Source organism: Scyliorhinus canicula, chromosome 4, assembly GCF_902713615.1.
Source record: "Scyliorhinus canicula chromosome 4, sScyCan1.1, whole genome shotgun sequence".
Lineage (NCBI taxonomy): Eukaryota > Metazoa > Chordata > Chondrichthyes > Carcharhiniformes > Scyliorhinidae > Scyliorhinus > Scyliorhinus canicula.
This window is the reverse complement of record NC_052149.1, coordinates 59,855,404-59,869,277: the sequence shown is the minus strand read 5'-3', so window position 1 is coordinate 59,869,277 and position 13,874 is coordinate 59,855,404. Positions and strand designations below refer to the sequence as shown.

At 42.7% G+C, this 13,874-nt stretch overlaps 1 protein-coding gene across 3 annotated transcripts in view; it reads left to right on the top strand.

Moving 5' to 3' along the window:
• Positions 1-13,874, top strand: part of LOC119964616 (inaD-like protein) — a 391,845-nt gene that overhangs the window by 285,860 nt on the left and 92,111 nt on the right. The window lies entirely within an intron of this gene.

Below are 13,874 nucleotides of genomic sequence, written 5' to 3'. Positions count from 1 at the left end.
AGGAGCCCGAGGAAGGATTACCAGTGATCTAGAGTCCGAGGACCGATCCCACTTCCCGAAAACACCTGCTAAATGTGTAGTTGAAGGTGTGGCTGTAGGATTGGGCTCATCAGTCTTGCAAGCACCCAGAAACCGAATGACCAGTAACAGAGTTTATTAGGTGGCCAATCTTACTCATTAGCGAGTGATTGCCGAAGAAAATATTTGTACAGCTTAAATAGTTAAATATATACAAAAGGAATATTCTCATAAAAAGAAACTGAAACCACTTCTCACCTGCAGACATAAATACCACTATGGACATGCACAGAAAAGCTTGGTTAGCATATACATGTATCGTGTCGAAAAGTATTATTTCACCAGTTCTTTTGTATGGGGCAGTTATACCCAACATTTTGCATTGATTAAAAATTGTTGTTGCTTTGTATTGGCATGAAGTTTTTAATATAAATTTTAATATTAATTTAGACAAATTGATTTTTTTGGGAGCAAGTATTCAGCAAGTGGCCACATCAAGGAGTTAACTCGCAACATTTTGGCTTCACAGCAACTGGTATAAAATGAAGTTTAAATCTTATCATGTTAATAAAACCTATTAGGTTTTAATAACAAAATCTAACTGGTATTTGGATGTTGGTAGTCCATGTTTATCACTTGGATGTAATCATACGTGAGCTAAGTTTTGTTACACCTGAACTAAAAGCAGTGCAGAGTTAGCAAAAGAACTGGTATGCTGACCTCAATCACTCCATAATGATACCTATCTCAAATCCGAGCATGCCAACACTTAGATTATTTGCACAATTTAGTCTAACTGCGTCCAAAAAAAAATCTTTACCACAGTTTGAGCACTTGAAGTTTGCTTTGAAAATATTCTCACTGCACTTTTAGTGGCTGTATGGTGATGCCAATCATCGAACGTAAGAAGAAAGTTATTCAGGATGCAATACTTGCCTTCAAATTGCAGTTTGATTATTTTCCCACAAAGACCTGGGGCAGGATTCTCTGTTAGCCAACGGCAAAATTAGGAGGCGATTGGGTTGCGAATCGGTTCCAACGTCAAAATCACGGCAGGCGCCGATTTGACTCCAAATCGCAACGTTCCAGCACCTCGACAGTGGTGTCAATGCGTTCCGAAATGCACATACCATAGACACCGTTTGCATATCATTAGCGGGCCCGACCCAGTATTCTCCGGGGCCTCCGCGATTCTCCGCCTCCGATGGGCGCGTTCCCGACAACGAGGTTCACTTGTGTTTTTTTAAATCGTGAAAGCGGTGTGGCGGCTGCTGAGGGGGAGAGAGGCGGTACATGCCAAGCATCTGTCAGGGCTAGGGGGAGTTGTGGGGGTTGGCCAGGAAGTGGGCTGTGGGGTTGCAGTGGACGGGCATGGAACACCATTGCCGCAGCCGGCAAGGCAGCCATGCAGCTGCGCACACCGCGAACAGCCCACTTTGAACTTAGTGTCACAGGTCATATAGGTGTCCCCCCAGGTTGCCCTCTGGCCAGCAAAACCAGTGCCATCTTGTTGGCTGGGATAAGTCTGTGTGGGGAGTGTAATGTGTATGTGAGACTGCAGCTTGTCAGCCTCCCAAATGTCAATCACAGATCCGGCGAATCCTGCACCGTTTTTCATTGGAATCGATTGTGTCCCACGTGACGCCAGTGTTAGCTCCTTATTGGTAGCAGAATCGGTCCATGTGTGGCACCAGTTTTTCTGTTGTGAAATTCCACAAATTCTGCATTGGCGTCAACACTTAGTCTCAGAAACGGAGAAGCCTGCCCCTGATCTCTGACTTATAGAGAATGGGACGTGGCAAATCAAAATGATCAATATGCAATACCCTGATTTTGTCAAGCTCTTGCACTATTTGTTAATTATTGGGTAGTGCATCTACATAAGTACATTAGTTGTACCATAAATCACTTGTTTCTGTTAATTTGCGTCGTTAATAACATTTTCAATTACACAGCTACATATTCTAAAACGTCTCTTATGATCAGTTTGCTGGTTTCAATAAATTTCATAATGTCTGAAGTAACTATATCATTAATTGTTTTTTGTCAGTTAACATCCTCAGACTTTTGCAACAAAAATATGAATACAGGATTTTGTTTTAGGAAAAGGGAATTGAACCCAATGTAGCTGGAACCATCTGACCTCCATCTTATACCAAAATTCCTCTTTCTGGAAATATATTTTAATTATACTACTACTTTTTCCTTGAATTGAAATGGTTTCAAATGTATACTAATGAAGGATTAGTGTATTTTTAAGCATGTCTGTGATCTAACTCCCAGTCGTTGAGTAGATACGAGACAGGAAATGATAGATTTTTGGATACTAAAGGGAATAATGGCTCTGGTGATCATGTGGGAAGATGCGGAATGGGGGTAAATGATCAATCAGGATCGTATTGAACGGCAGAGCATATTTTAAGGGCTGAATGGCCTAGTCCTGCTTTATTTTTTAAGTTCTGGTGTTTTTATTTATGAAAGAACTCCCAGGAAATACATTTTGCATCAGCAGCAATTGCAGAAGTCTAGATAGAACAGTACAGCACAGAACAGGCCCTTCGGCCCTCGATGTTGTGCCGAGCAATGATCACCCTACTCAAACCCACGTAGCCACCCTATACCCGTAACCCAACAATGCTGGAAACACTCAGCAGGTCTGGGACCATCTGTAGAGAGAGAATGAGTTGCATTCCAAGTCTGTGACCATTGATCGAAACATGTGACGAGGAGTCGACCACTCAGCCTTTCAAGCCTCTTTCTTTGGATTAGTTTTCTGTTATATACTCCAACATTTCAGAAAGCAATTAATAACAGTTTTGCCAGACATTTTTTTTAGAAGACAACTACAACAAGGATTATGTAACAAAATAAGTGATAACTGAAATTCAAGTTAACCCTGTTACACAGCAGCTTTAAACCAATTTATGAGAAAGGTCAACTGCCAAATTAGTCAATTAAGATCCTTTGAGTGGCTTTTGTAGTAATCAGGATCATCTTCACCCTGTATGGTTTCTATGTTGAGTTTAACCAGAGTTTAAGATGGGATAGAACATGTTGCATTATCTCTTTCTGGCCAAATACAAAGAAAGTTGAAGGTAGTCTTCGAGGTTGAACACAGATCTTAAATGGAGGCTTTTTCTTACTGTGCAGACTAATTAATGAAGATGGCTGCTGCATCATGTAACATTGCATAATTTTCTGCAATGACATAACTATTTACATAATGTAGTTAAATTAGTATGCTTTACATATTAGCAAGCACATTATTATGTTATCACCCTTTCATACAAACATACAATTAGTAGGAGTAGGACACTCGGCCACTCGAGCCTACTCTGCCGTTTAATAAGATGGTGACTGATCTGATCAACTCCAAATTCCTGATTACCCCTGATAACCTTTCACCCCCTTGCTTATCAAGAATCTTTCTATCTTTGTCTTAAACATATTCAAAGACTCTGCTTCCAATACCCTTTGAGGAAGAGAGTTTCAAAGACTTGCGACCCACTGAGAGAAAAACATTCTCCTCATCTCTGTCTTAAATGAGTGACCCCTTTAAACAGTGATCCCTAGTTCTGGATTCGCCCACAAGAGGAAACTGGTATGCTGACCCCAATCACTCCATAAAGATACCAAACTCAAATCTGAGCATGTGAAAACTTAAATCATTTGCGCAATTTCGTCTAACTGCATCCAAAAATAAAGCTTTACAACATTCTGAGCACTTGAAGTTTGTATTCAAAATATTCTCAGTGCACGTTTTGAATAATTATTCCGTAGCTGTATGGTGATGCTAATCATCGAATGTAAGATGAAAAAGTTAGTCAAGGTACAATACTTGCTTTCAAATTGCAGTTGGATTATTTTGCCACAAAAATCTGGGGGCGGATTCTCTGATAGCCGATGGCGAAATCAGGAAAGGCAATTGGGTGGCGAATCAGTTCCGATGCCAAAATTGCGGCAGGCGCGATTTGACACCAAATCGCAACGCTTCAGCACCTCAACAGTGGTGTCAATGCGTTACAAAACGCACATACCGCAGATATCGTTTGCATATCATTAGCGGACTCGACCCGGTATTCTCTGCGGCCTCCGCGATTCTCTGTCTCCCATGGGCCGATTTCCCGACGGTGAGGTTCACTTGTGCTTTTAAAAATCGTGAAATCGGCGTGGCGGCCGCTGAGGGAGAGAGAGGTGGTACATGCCAAGCATCTGTCAGGGTTGTGGGGAGTGGCCAGAAGATGGGCTGTGGGGTCGGGGTCAGCATACCTCTTCTCATCAACCCTGTCAAGACCCCTCAGGGTCGTAAAGATTTAAATCAAGTCCCCCCCCCCTTATTCTTCTAAACTACAGTGGATCCAAGCCTAGTCTGTCCAACCATTCCTCATAAAACAATCTGCCCAGTCCAGGTATTAGTCTAGTAAACCTTCTCTGAACTGCTTCTAACTCATTTTCATCCTTTGTTTAATAAGAAGATGAATACAATGAACAGTATTGCAGATGTTTTGCATTCTTCGATTTAAAAACAATCAATATAGTCTGTTGTGGGCCAGGGTTTAGAGAACCCCAAAGTGTATCATGGAGTTCACCTGACCCACAACTTTTAACAGATTGTGGTATGGGGAGCACACGGCCCACTCTACAGGTGTGGTACAGCAGAAAAGTATTTTTTAAAGCAAAACAATGTTTATTCTATGAATTCTCAAGTTAACCTTTTAAAACATAGTGAACATCTTAGCAACCATTAATTCAAATACAACCCTCAAAGAATACAACACTAAGTAATCCTTAATAACTTCCCAAACAACATCCAGAAGACAAAAGAAACACCTTTTAACAGAAGCACATCAGGTTTACATTCACTACTGAAAACATTTATAAGTCTGAATTCACCAAATGATCATGGCAGAGAGAACAACAGTACACCTGCTTTGTCTGGCTTCGGCTCCAACACTGAAAACGAAACCAAAAAAACCACAGACACACCCAAGCTTTTCTCAAAGTGAAACTAAAAAGCAGAGCCAGAGCTCAGCTACACCCACACTCTGACATCACTGCAGTAACATGAGCATTCAAACATTTCTTAAAGTGACATTCTCATGACAAGTCTAAAATGAATGTGTACACAAACAAGTAACTCGTGGAAATATAACAATTGGTAACTATACCATTATTTAACCTGAGATATTCAGCCCTTGACAAGGATATCTGGAATGCTATTTTTTGAGATGATGCCTGTGCTTCGTAGCCTCAGAAGCATACTGGTCATTGCTGACTCAGCCAGGCCTTGTAACCACTGCATGTGGGTGTGAGTTGAAATTGTTTGTTCCTTCACTCTGAGGATTGCCTTCATGTTGACCGTGCACAGCTGTTGTTTGTGTTCAGTGTTTTTTTTCATTGTCTCTTCATCTGCAAAACATACATGCTTGGGCATAGGCAATGAAGGTGACCAACCAGCTAAGAATTTGCTACGGTGAAATTTATTCCTTCGCAGTACACCCACCATTTGGTGTTGTCACCTTGTACAGAGATAGTTCTTGACACAAATTATTCACCTCCGCTGGGGTCCTTGTCTGTTCTTGTGGGTGTAGGACTTCTGGCCAATGTATAATGGTGGCAACTCATGTGTGCTTTTCATCTCATCTTGCCTCTGATGTAGACAGTGCAGTCAACAAAACAGAATCCCAGCTGGAGATGGTGATCTGGAGCTCAATGGCATTGCATGAAGATGCAGTAATGCAATTTGGATTCTGGTTTCTGAACATTTTTGATCAAGTATTTGAGAGTCCTGACCATACATTCAACCATCCTGTTGGAAAGAGGATATTGGGTCGATGATGTGATGTGGTTGATGTACCATAGGATACACGTCTTGAATCAGGTTTCCATAGAACCACAGGATTCCTATAGTGTAGAAGGAGGCCATTTGGCCGATTTAATCTGCACCAACCCTCTGAGAGAGCACCTTTCTTAGACCCACTCCCTGCACTCTGCCACCATGCCGCCATTGCATTTTTGTATTATGGACTTTTTACGGGACACCAAACAGTCTACTGGGACACCAAAAAAACTGAATGTACTGCTAACACTCCTAGCCATTGCTTCACCTGCCATGTCTGAAAGCTTCTGTGCAACAGGGAACTTTTGTAACATGAGCATTGAGTAGTAGTCAGCCACAAGCAGGTAGTTGTCTCTTCCCATTGTGAACAATTCTGCAGCTATCTTTTTGCCAGTGGCGATGATAGTATATCATGCAGTTGGAGAGATTATTTTTGTTGCTTAACCTTGTCAAGAATATTATCACAAAGTCACTGATTTGATAGCCCCTTGGGCTTCTGGGTACAAGCTGTTAGGTCCTTATAAACCTTATAAAACACTAGTTAGGCCTCAGCTGAAGTATTGTATTCAATTCTGAGCACATATGCTAGGAAGGCTTAGAGTTCAGGAGAGATTTACTGAAATGGTACCAGTGTTACGGGACATCATAGAATCATAGCATTTACAGTGCAGAAGGAGGCCATTCGGCCCATCGAGTGTGGACCGGCCCTTGGAAAGAGCACCCCACTTAAGCCCACACCTCCACCCTATCTCTGTAACCCAGTAACCGCATCCAGCCTTTTTTTTGGACTCTAAGGACAATTTATCAAGGCCAATCCACCTAAACTGCATATCTTTGGATTGTGGGAGAAAACTGGAGCAGCCAAAGGAAACCCACGCAGACACGGGGAGAAAGTGCAAACTCCACACAGACAGTGATCCAACCTGGGACCCTGGAGCTGTGAAGCAACTGTGCTAACCACCGTGCTACTGTGCTGCTCTAACTTCAGTAATGTGGAGAGACTGGGGAAGCTGAACTGTTCTTACAGCAGCAAACGTTAAGATGAGTTTTTTGAAAGGTGGAAAATAATGAATGTATTTGACAGAGTAAATAAGGAGATGCTGTTTCTAGTGACAGAAGAGTCAGTAAGCAGAGAACATAAATTTACGCTGATTAGCAAAAGAACCAGAAGTGACATAAGGAAAATCCTTTGACCATGCAATATGATCTACAATAATAATAATAATAATTGCTTATTGTCACAAGTAGGCTGCAATGAAGTTACTGTGAAAAGTCCCTAGTCGGCTTGAAGTGAAGTATGGGCTGGAGCAGGGGGAAATATTTAGATACATGCAGGTTCGAGACTTTGCCAGAAAGGAGATACAGAGCTTCCCAGTAGAGCCGGCTTCCACATTGGTGGAGGGGGTGCTGACTACAGGGGAACTGGAGAAGGGGGTAGTATCACCGGTTTACGGGCTTATTTTGGAGGAGGAGAAGGCGCAACTAGAACGGGTCAAGGCAAAGTGGGAGGAAGAGTTGGGAGAGGGTATGGAGGAGCGGAGGGGTTCTGATATAAGATGCTCTGGAGGGTGAATGCCTCCACCTCATGTGCAAGGTTGGGACTGATACAGCTGAAGGTGGTGTATAGAGCCCACCTTACAAGGGTGAGGATGAGCCGGCTCTTTGAGGGGGTAGAAGATGTATGTGAACGTTGGTGGTGGGGGGGGGAGTGCTGCAAACCACGTCCATATGTTTTAGTCCTATCCAAAACTGGAGGATTGCTGGAAGGAGGTGTTTATGGTAATCTCTAAAGTGGTGCACGTGAAACTGGACCCGGGCCTTCGGGAGGCCATATTCGTGGAGTCGGACCAGCCAGGGAGAAACGGGCGCGGAGGCAGATGTTGTAGCCTTCGCCTCAGTGATCACCCGAAGGCGGATCCTGTTGGGATGGAGATCAACCTCTCCACCTTGTGCCCTGGCGTAGCGGGAGGGACCTGCTGCAATTCCTGATGCTTGAAAAGGTCAAATTTGAACTGAGGGGAAGGATGGAGGGATTCTACAATTCAGGGTGTTATTCATTATGCACTTTTGAGAATTGGATCACATCGAACATTAGGGGGGTTAGGGGCTGGGAGGGTTGGTGGGAGGGGAATTGTATGTGTTAATGGTGACTATGGGTGATTCCTGATTCCTTTTTGTCATTTGTTTATGTTAACATGCGGGCTAATGTTGGAGGTTTGGTGGGAGGATGGTATTGTTGTTATTGATATGGGGATTGACAGTATATTCATTACTGATTGTTGTTTATTGTTGGGTGTAAATTTGGGAGAAAATGTGAAAAAGGTGGAGAGTAAAATAATATTTTAAAAATAAAGAAAAGCCCCTCGTCGCCACATTCCGGCACCTGTTCGGGGAGACCGGTACAGGAATTGAACCTGTGCTGTTCTGCATTACAAGCCAGCTGTTTAGCCCACTGTCTAAGCTAGCCCCTGGTTTACTGCCTGTAAAGGTGGAGGAAGCAGATTAAACAATAACATTGAAAAGAAGATTGGACAAATATTTGAGAAGAAAATATTTTCAGGGAAAGAACGGGGTGGTGGATTAATTTAATGGTCTACCAATGAGCTGACACAAGGAGCGTGAGATGAATTACATCTGCCGGTGCTATTTCATTCTCACGTTCTATATTGGTCAATGTAGCAAATGATGCATAATCTAAATGGATTGGCTTTGAAAACAAACAAAATATACATCATAGATTATTCCTGGAAGACAAGGGACTTGGTTTTCTACACAAATTTGTATCAATAACTACACTGACCAATGTATTATAGAGTCTGAGTGCTGCAAATATCGAGTTCATAATTCACATGTTTTAGAATATAACTAAATGCAAGGTAAATGGAAAAGCCTGGTTAAAAAAAAAACCCAGCCTTAGTTTAATTAACTTGTATTTATTACACAAGGTCAGAGTTGATATTGAAAAAAACATAAACAATGAGTGACCCATCTCTGGACTTCTTAGCCAAACTAAGGAGTCTAGAGAGGGGACAATTTCACAATAATCACAACCATCTTCCTTTGTGGTAGCTATGACTCCAACCAGTCGAGTGTTTTCCTCTTGATTCTTATTGACTTCAGTTTTGCTCGGGCTCCTTAACTCCCCATTCGGTCATCTGCTGCCTTGATGTCAAGGGCAGTTGTCCTCACCTCACCTCTCCAGCTTGTTTGTCCATGTTTGGATCAAAGCTCTAATGAGGTCAGGAGCTGAGTGGCCCTGGCGGAATCCATGTGCCACATGATGACACTGTGGACAACCCTTTCCATCATTTAACTAATGTTCAACAGTAGACTGGCGGGCAGTAGTTAGCTGGTTTGGATTTGTCCTGCTTTTTGTACACAGGACATAACTTGGGCAATTTTCCATGTGGCTGGGTGTGTGTATGCCAGTGTTGTAGCAGTATTGGCTAGGCGTGAGGCTAGTTCTGGAGCACAAATCTTCAGTATTATTGCCAGAATGTTGTCAGGGCCCAGAGCCCTTGCAGTATCCAGTGCCTTCAGCCATTTCTTGATATTATGTGGAGTGACAGGGCAGCACGGTAGCACAAGAGGGCAACATGATAGCACAAGTGGTTAGCACTGTGGCTTCACAGTGCCAGGATCCCAGGTTCGATTCCCCGCTGGGTCACTGTCTGTGCGGAGTCTGCACATTCTCCCCATGTCTGCGTGGGTGTCCTCCGGTGCTCTGGTTTCCTCCCACAGTCCAAAGACATGCAGGTTAGGTGGATTAATCATGCTAAATTGCCCTTAAGTGTCCAAAAAAAGGTTAGGGGGGGTTATTGGGTTACGGGGATAGGGTGGAGGTGAGGGCTTATGTGGGTCGATGCAGAGTCAATGGACTGAATGGCCTCCTTCTGCACTGTATGTTCTATGAATTGAATTAGCTGAAGACTGGCATCTGTAATGCCTAGGGGACTGCAGGAGGAGGCGTGATGGATCATCCACCCTGAATTTCTGGCTGAAGCTTGTTGTAGATGCCTCAATTTTTCATATTGATGTGCCATTGATGGCCTCCCCTCATCCAGTTAGTTGTTTGGTTTTCCATAACCATTCATGACTTTATATGGCAGACCTAAAATCTTAGATCTAATCTGTTGGTTGTGGGATTACTTAGCTCTGTCCATCGCTAGTCACTTCCACTGTTTGGCATGCAAGCAGTCCTGTGTTGTAGCTTCACCAGGCTAACATCTCATGTTCAGGTATGTCTGGTGCTGCTCCTTGAATTCCTTCCTACAGTATTCCCCGATCCCCTCTGTTTTTGATGGTGTTATGGGCCAGGGTTTAGAAAACGCCAAAGTAGATCATGGAGTTCACCTGACCTACAACTGTTTATTAATTTTGATTACAAGGAGCACAAGGGCCTACCTTTCAGGTGTTATTCAACAGAGGCTTTAAGCACTTTTAATCAAAAACAAAGTTTATTCTACAAATTCAGTTAACATTTTTATAAACACACACACAGTATTTTTATCAACTACAAACATAAATACACACAGCTACAGTACTCTGTATATAACCTTTAATAAATTTCCCCCTTAAATTGTTCCAATTTAGTAACAGGATCCCATAAACCAGAAAACCCTTTTCAAAGGTGTGGCCCAGCACACAGCACTCGGGACCTGGTTTAGATACTTCTTACCTTTTCAAAACATCACTTTTGAATTCCTTCCAGAAAGCAGTTATTTCTTTTCAAGTCATCAAGTCATCTGGAGACAGATTTTAAAATGCAGAGAGAGAGAGACAAGACTTCTCTGTCGAAAAAACTCAGAGCCACACAACAGCTCCCAGCTTAAAAACTAAAGTAAAACTCAGAGCCACAGCCCAGCTCCACCCACGCAATGACATCACTGAAGCCATTTGATAAGACAAAATATTTATTTAAGGGACACTCCCATGTCAATGGTAATAGTAGTGCAGGGTATATGTAAGGTCATGAGGTTACAAATTGTGGTTTGTATACAATTCTGTTGCTGCTGATGGCCACAATGCCTCATGCCTGCACAGCTTAATGCAAAGTCTAACCATTCAGCACAGAGGTAGAGGCGCACAACATGATGGAGGTGACCTCAATGTGAAGTAGGACATAGTCTCCACAAGGATATTCTTCAGTTAATCACGAATAGTTGGTCCTTAGGAATATATTTCTTCTTGGTATTCTGAAATATCTCCTTCTATGTCTGCCAGTGATTCTCTTTTGAACTATTCTTCAGCTTAGAATCCCAATTGCCTTCAATTCACTCAGCTTTCCTTCCCACAAATGTATCCTTGCTTAAGTTTAAAATACTAGTCTTAAACCCACCCTTCTCCCTTTCAAACTGGGCGAACATTCAGTCATATTGTGCGCACTGCGGCATAGAGGTGCCTTTACTTTGAGGGCATTAATTAATCCTGTCACATTACACCATACCAAGCCTAATGTGACCTGCTTTCTGGTTGGCTCCAAAATGTGCTACTCTAAGAAATTACGTAAGTATTTTATGAACTGCCCATCATGGCAGCTACTGCCAACTTGATGTTTCCTTCTTATATGTAGATTTAAATCACCCAGAATTATTGCCGTCCATTTATCACAGGCACCCAGTACTTTTCTGGAATACGTTGTCTTACATTGTGGTTACTATTTGGAGACCTGTAGACCACACGAACTAGTGACCTCTTTCCCTTACTATTCCTCATTTCCACCCAAACCGATTCTACATCCTGAACAAAGGGCATCTTTAAGTATTGCACAAATGTCATTGTTGATTAACAGTACTGCCCCTCCACATTTACCTAGTTTCCTACTCTTCTTGAATGTCATTTGACCCTCATTATGCAGAATCCAATTCTTGTCATCCTGTAACCATGACTCCGTATTGGTTACCACATAATATTTATTTACTTCAATTTGCACTACCAACTTTTTTACTTTATTATGAATGTTACATGCATTCAGATGCAGAGCCTTTAGTTTTGTCTTTTAGCTTTGTGAAATCTAGTCTTGTGGCTGCATTCCTACATTTTTCTCTCTGCCCCTCATTTCCCATATTATGATTTTCCCCTCTTACCTTGTCGCTACTCTTTGATATGCCACATCCTTGCACATCTGTTCCCTTGAGCGCACTATTTAGTTTAACCCCCTTTCTAATTCCCTAGTTATGTGATTAGCAGGAACACTGGTCCCAGCGTGGCCAATGTGTAGATCATCCCAACAATTCCCGTACCAGCCTCCCCGAACAGGCGGCGGAATGTGGCGACTAGGGGCTTTTCACAGTAACTTAATTTGAAGCTTACTTGTGACAATAAGCGATTTTCATTTAATTTCATTTTCATTTTTCAATACAGCCCCTGCTTTTTGCCAGTACTGGTGCTAGTGCTGCACAAACCGGAACCTGCTTTGCCCACACCAGTCTTCGAGCCACATATTCTTCTCATTAATTTCATGTACCCTATGCCAATTTGCACATGGTTCAGGTAACAATCCAGAGAATATAACCTTTGAGGTTCTGCTTTTTAATTTTTAATTTAGTGCCTCCAGCTCCTCACCCTCTGTGCAGAATCTCTATCCCAATTATTCCTATGTCTTTGATGCCTACATGGACTAAGAAACCTGGATCGTCCACCTCCCACTGCAAGCAGGGGCTGTTTAGCACAGGGCTAAATCGCTGGCTTTGAAGGCAGGCCAGCAGCACGGTTCTATTCCCGTAACAGCCTCCCCGAACAGGCGCCGGAATGTGGCGACTAGGGTCTTTTCACAGTAACTTCATTTGAAGCATACTCGTGGCAATAAGCGATTTTCATTTCATTTCATTTCAAGTTCCTCTTCAGTCTTGAGCATGTATTCCAAACCTTGACACTAGGTAAGCCACACGGCTTTCTGGACTCTTGCTCATTACTACAGAGAACAGTGTCAATGCCCATGACTACACTGTCCCCTACTGCACTACATTCCTTTTTGCTCTCCCTCCTTGAATGGCTTCCTGTACCACAGTGCCATGGCCAGTTTGCTCATCCATCTTGCAGCCCCCACTCTCATCTATCTCAAACCTATTGGACAGTTGTTTGACTCTCTGCTCTCTGGATTCCCTTACCTGCCTCACTCACAGTCACACATTCCTGCCCCTGGCCAAATGCTGAGTGTGCTACAGACTGAGCCTTGTAGAGGAAACTGGGTTGCACAGTGGGCTAGTCACTGATTGTTTTACCTCCGGTGCATTGGTTCAAATCCAGTCCATCACACGAACCTGCCTCCCATCCATTGACTCCATCCACACCTCCTGCTGCCTGGGGAAAGCGGGCAGCATAATCAAAGATCCCTCCCACCCGGCTTACTCACTCTTACAACTTCTTCCATCGGGCAGGAGATACAGAAGTCTGAGAAAACGCACAAACAGACTCAAAAACAGCTTCTTCCTCACTGTCACCAGACTCTTAAATGACCCTCTTATGGACTGACCTCATTAACACTACACCCAGTATGCTTCATCCGATGCCAATGCTTATGTAGTTATATTATATATTTTGTGTTGCCCTATTATGTATTTTCTTTTATTCCCTTTTCTTCCCATTTACTTAATGATCTTTTGAGCTGCTCGCAGAAAAATACTTTTCACTGTACCTCGGTACACGTGATAATAAACAAATCCAATCCAATCCAATTCTGATACAACCTAGAATCAGTCTGATTCATGATTCATGTAAAAGAGTTTGAGTGGTCTTGCTGCCATTCCTAATGTGTACGTGGGCTACAGAACAAAATGATTCGGTTGGAACTAATTAGCAATCTCAACCAGAAAATAATATTGCAATAGTGCAACCTCTTAGTTGGAACAGGACAATTAATGGAGCGGACTTTGGCCTTGATTGATGCTAACACTGGATGACTGAAATGGAATTTGTTCTATTCCTCAACACACATCGATCACATTAATGAGCACAAAGAATAACAAAGCAAAAACACAACTCCTCCATCATCCTCACAGGAAAATATATTCTGTTT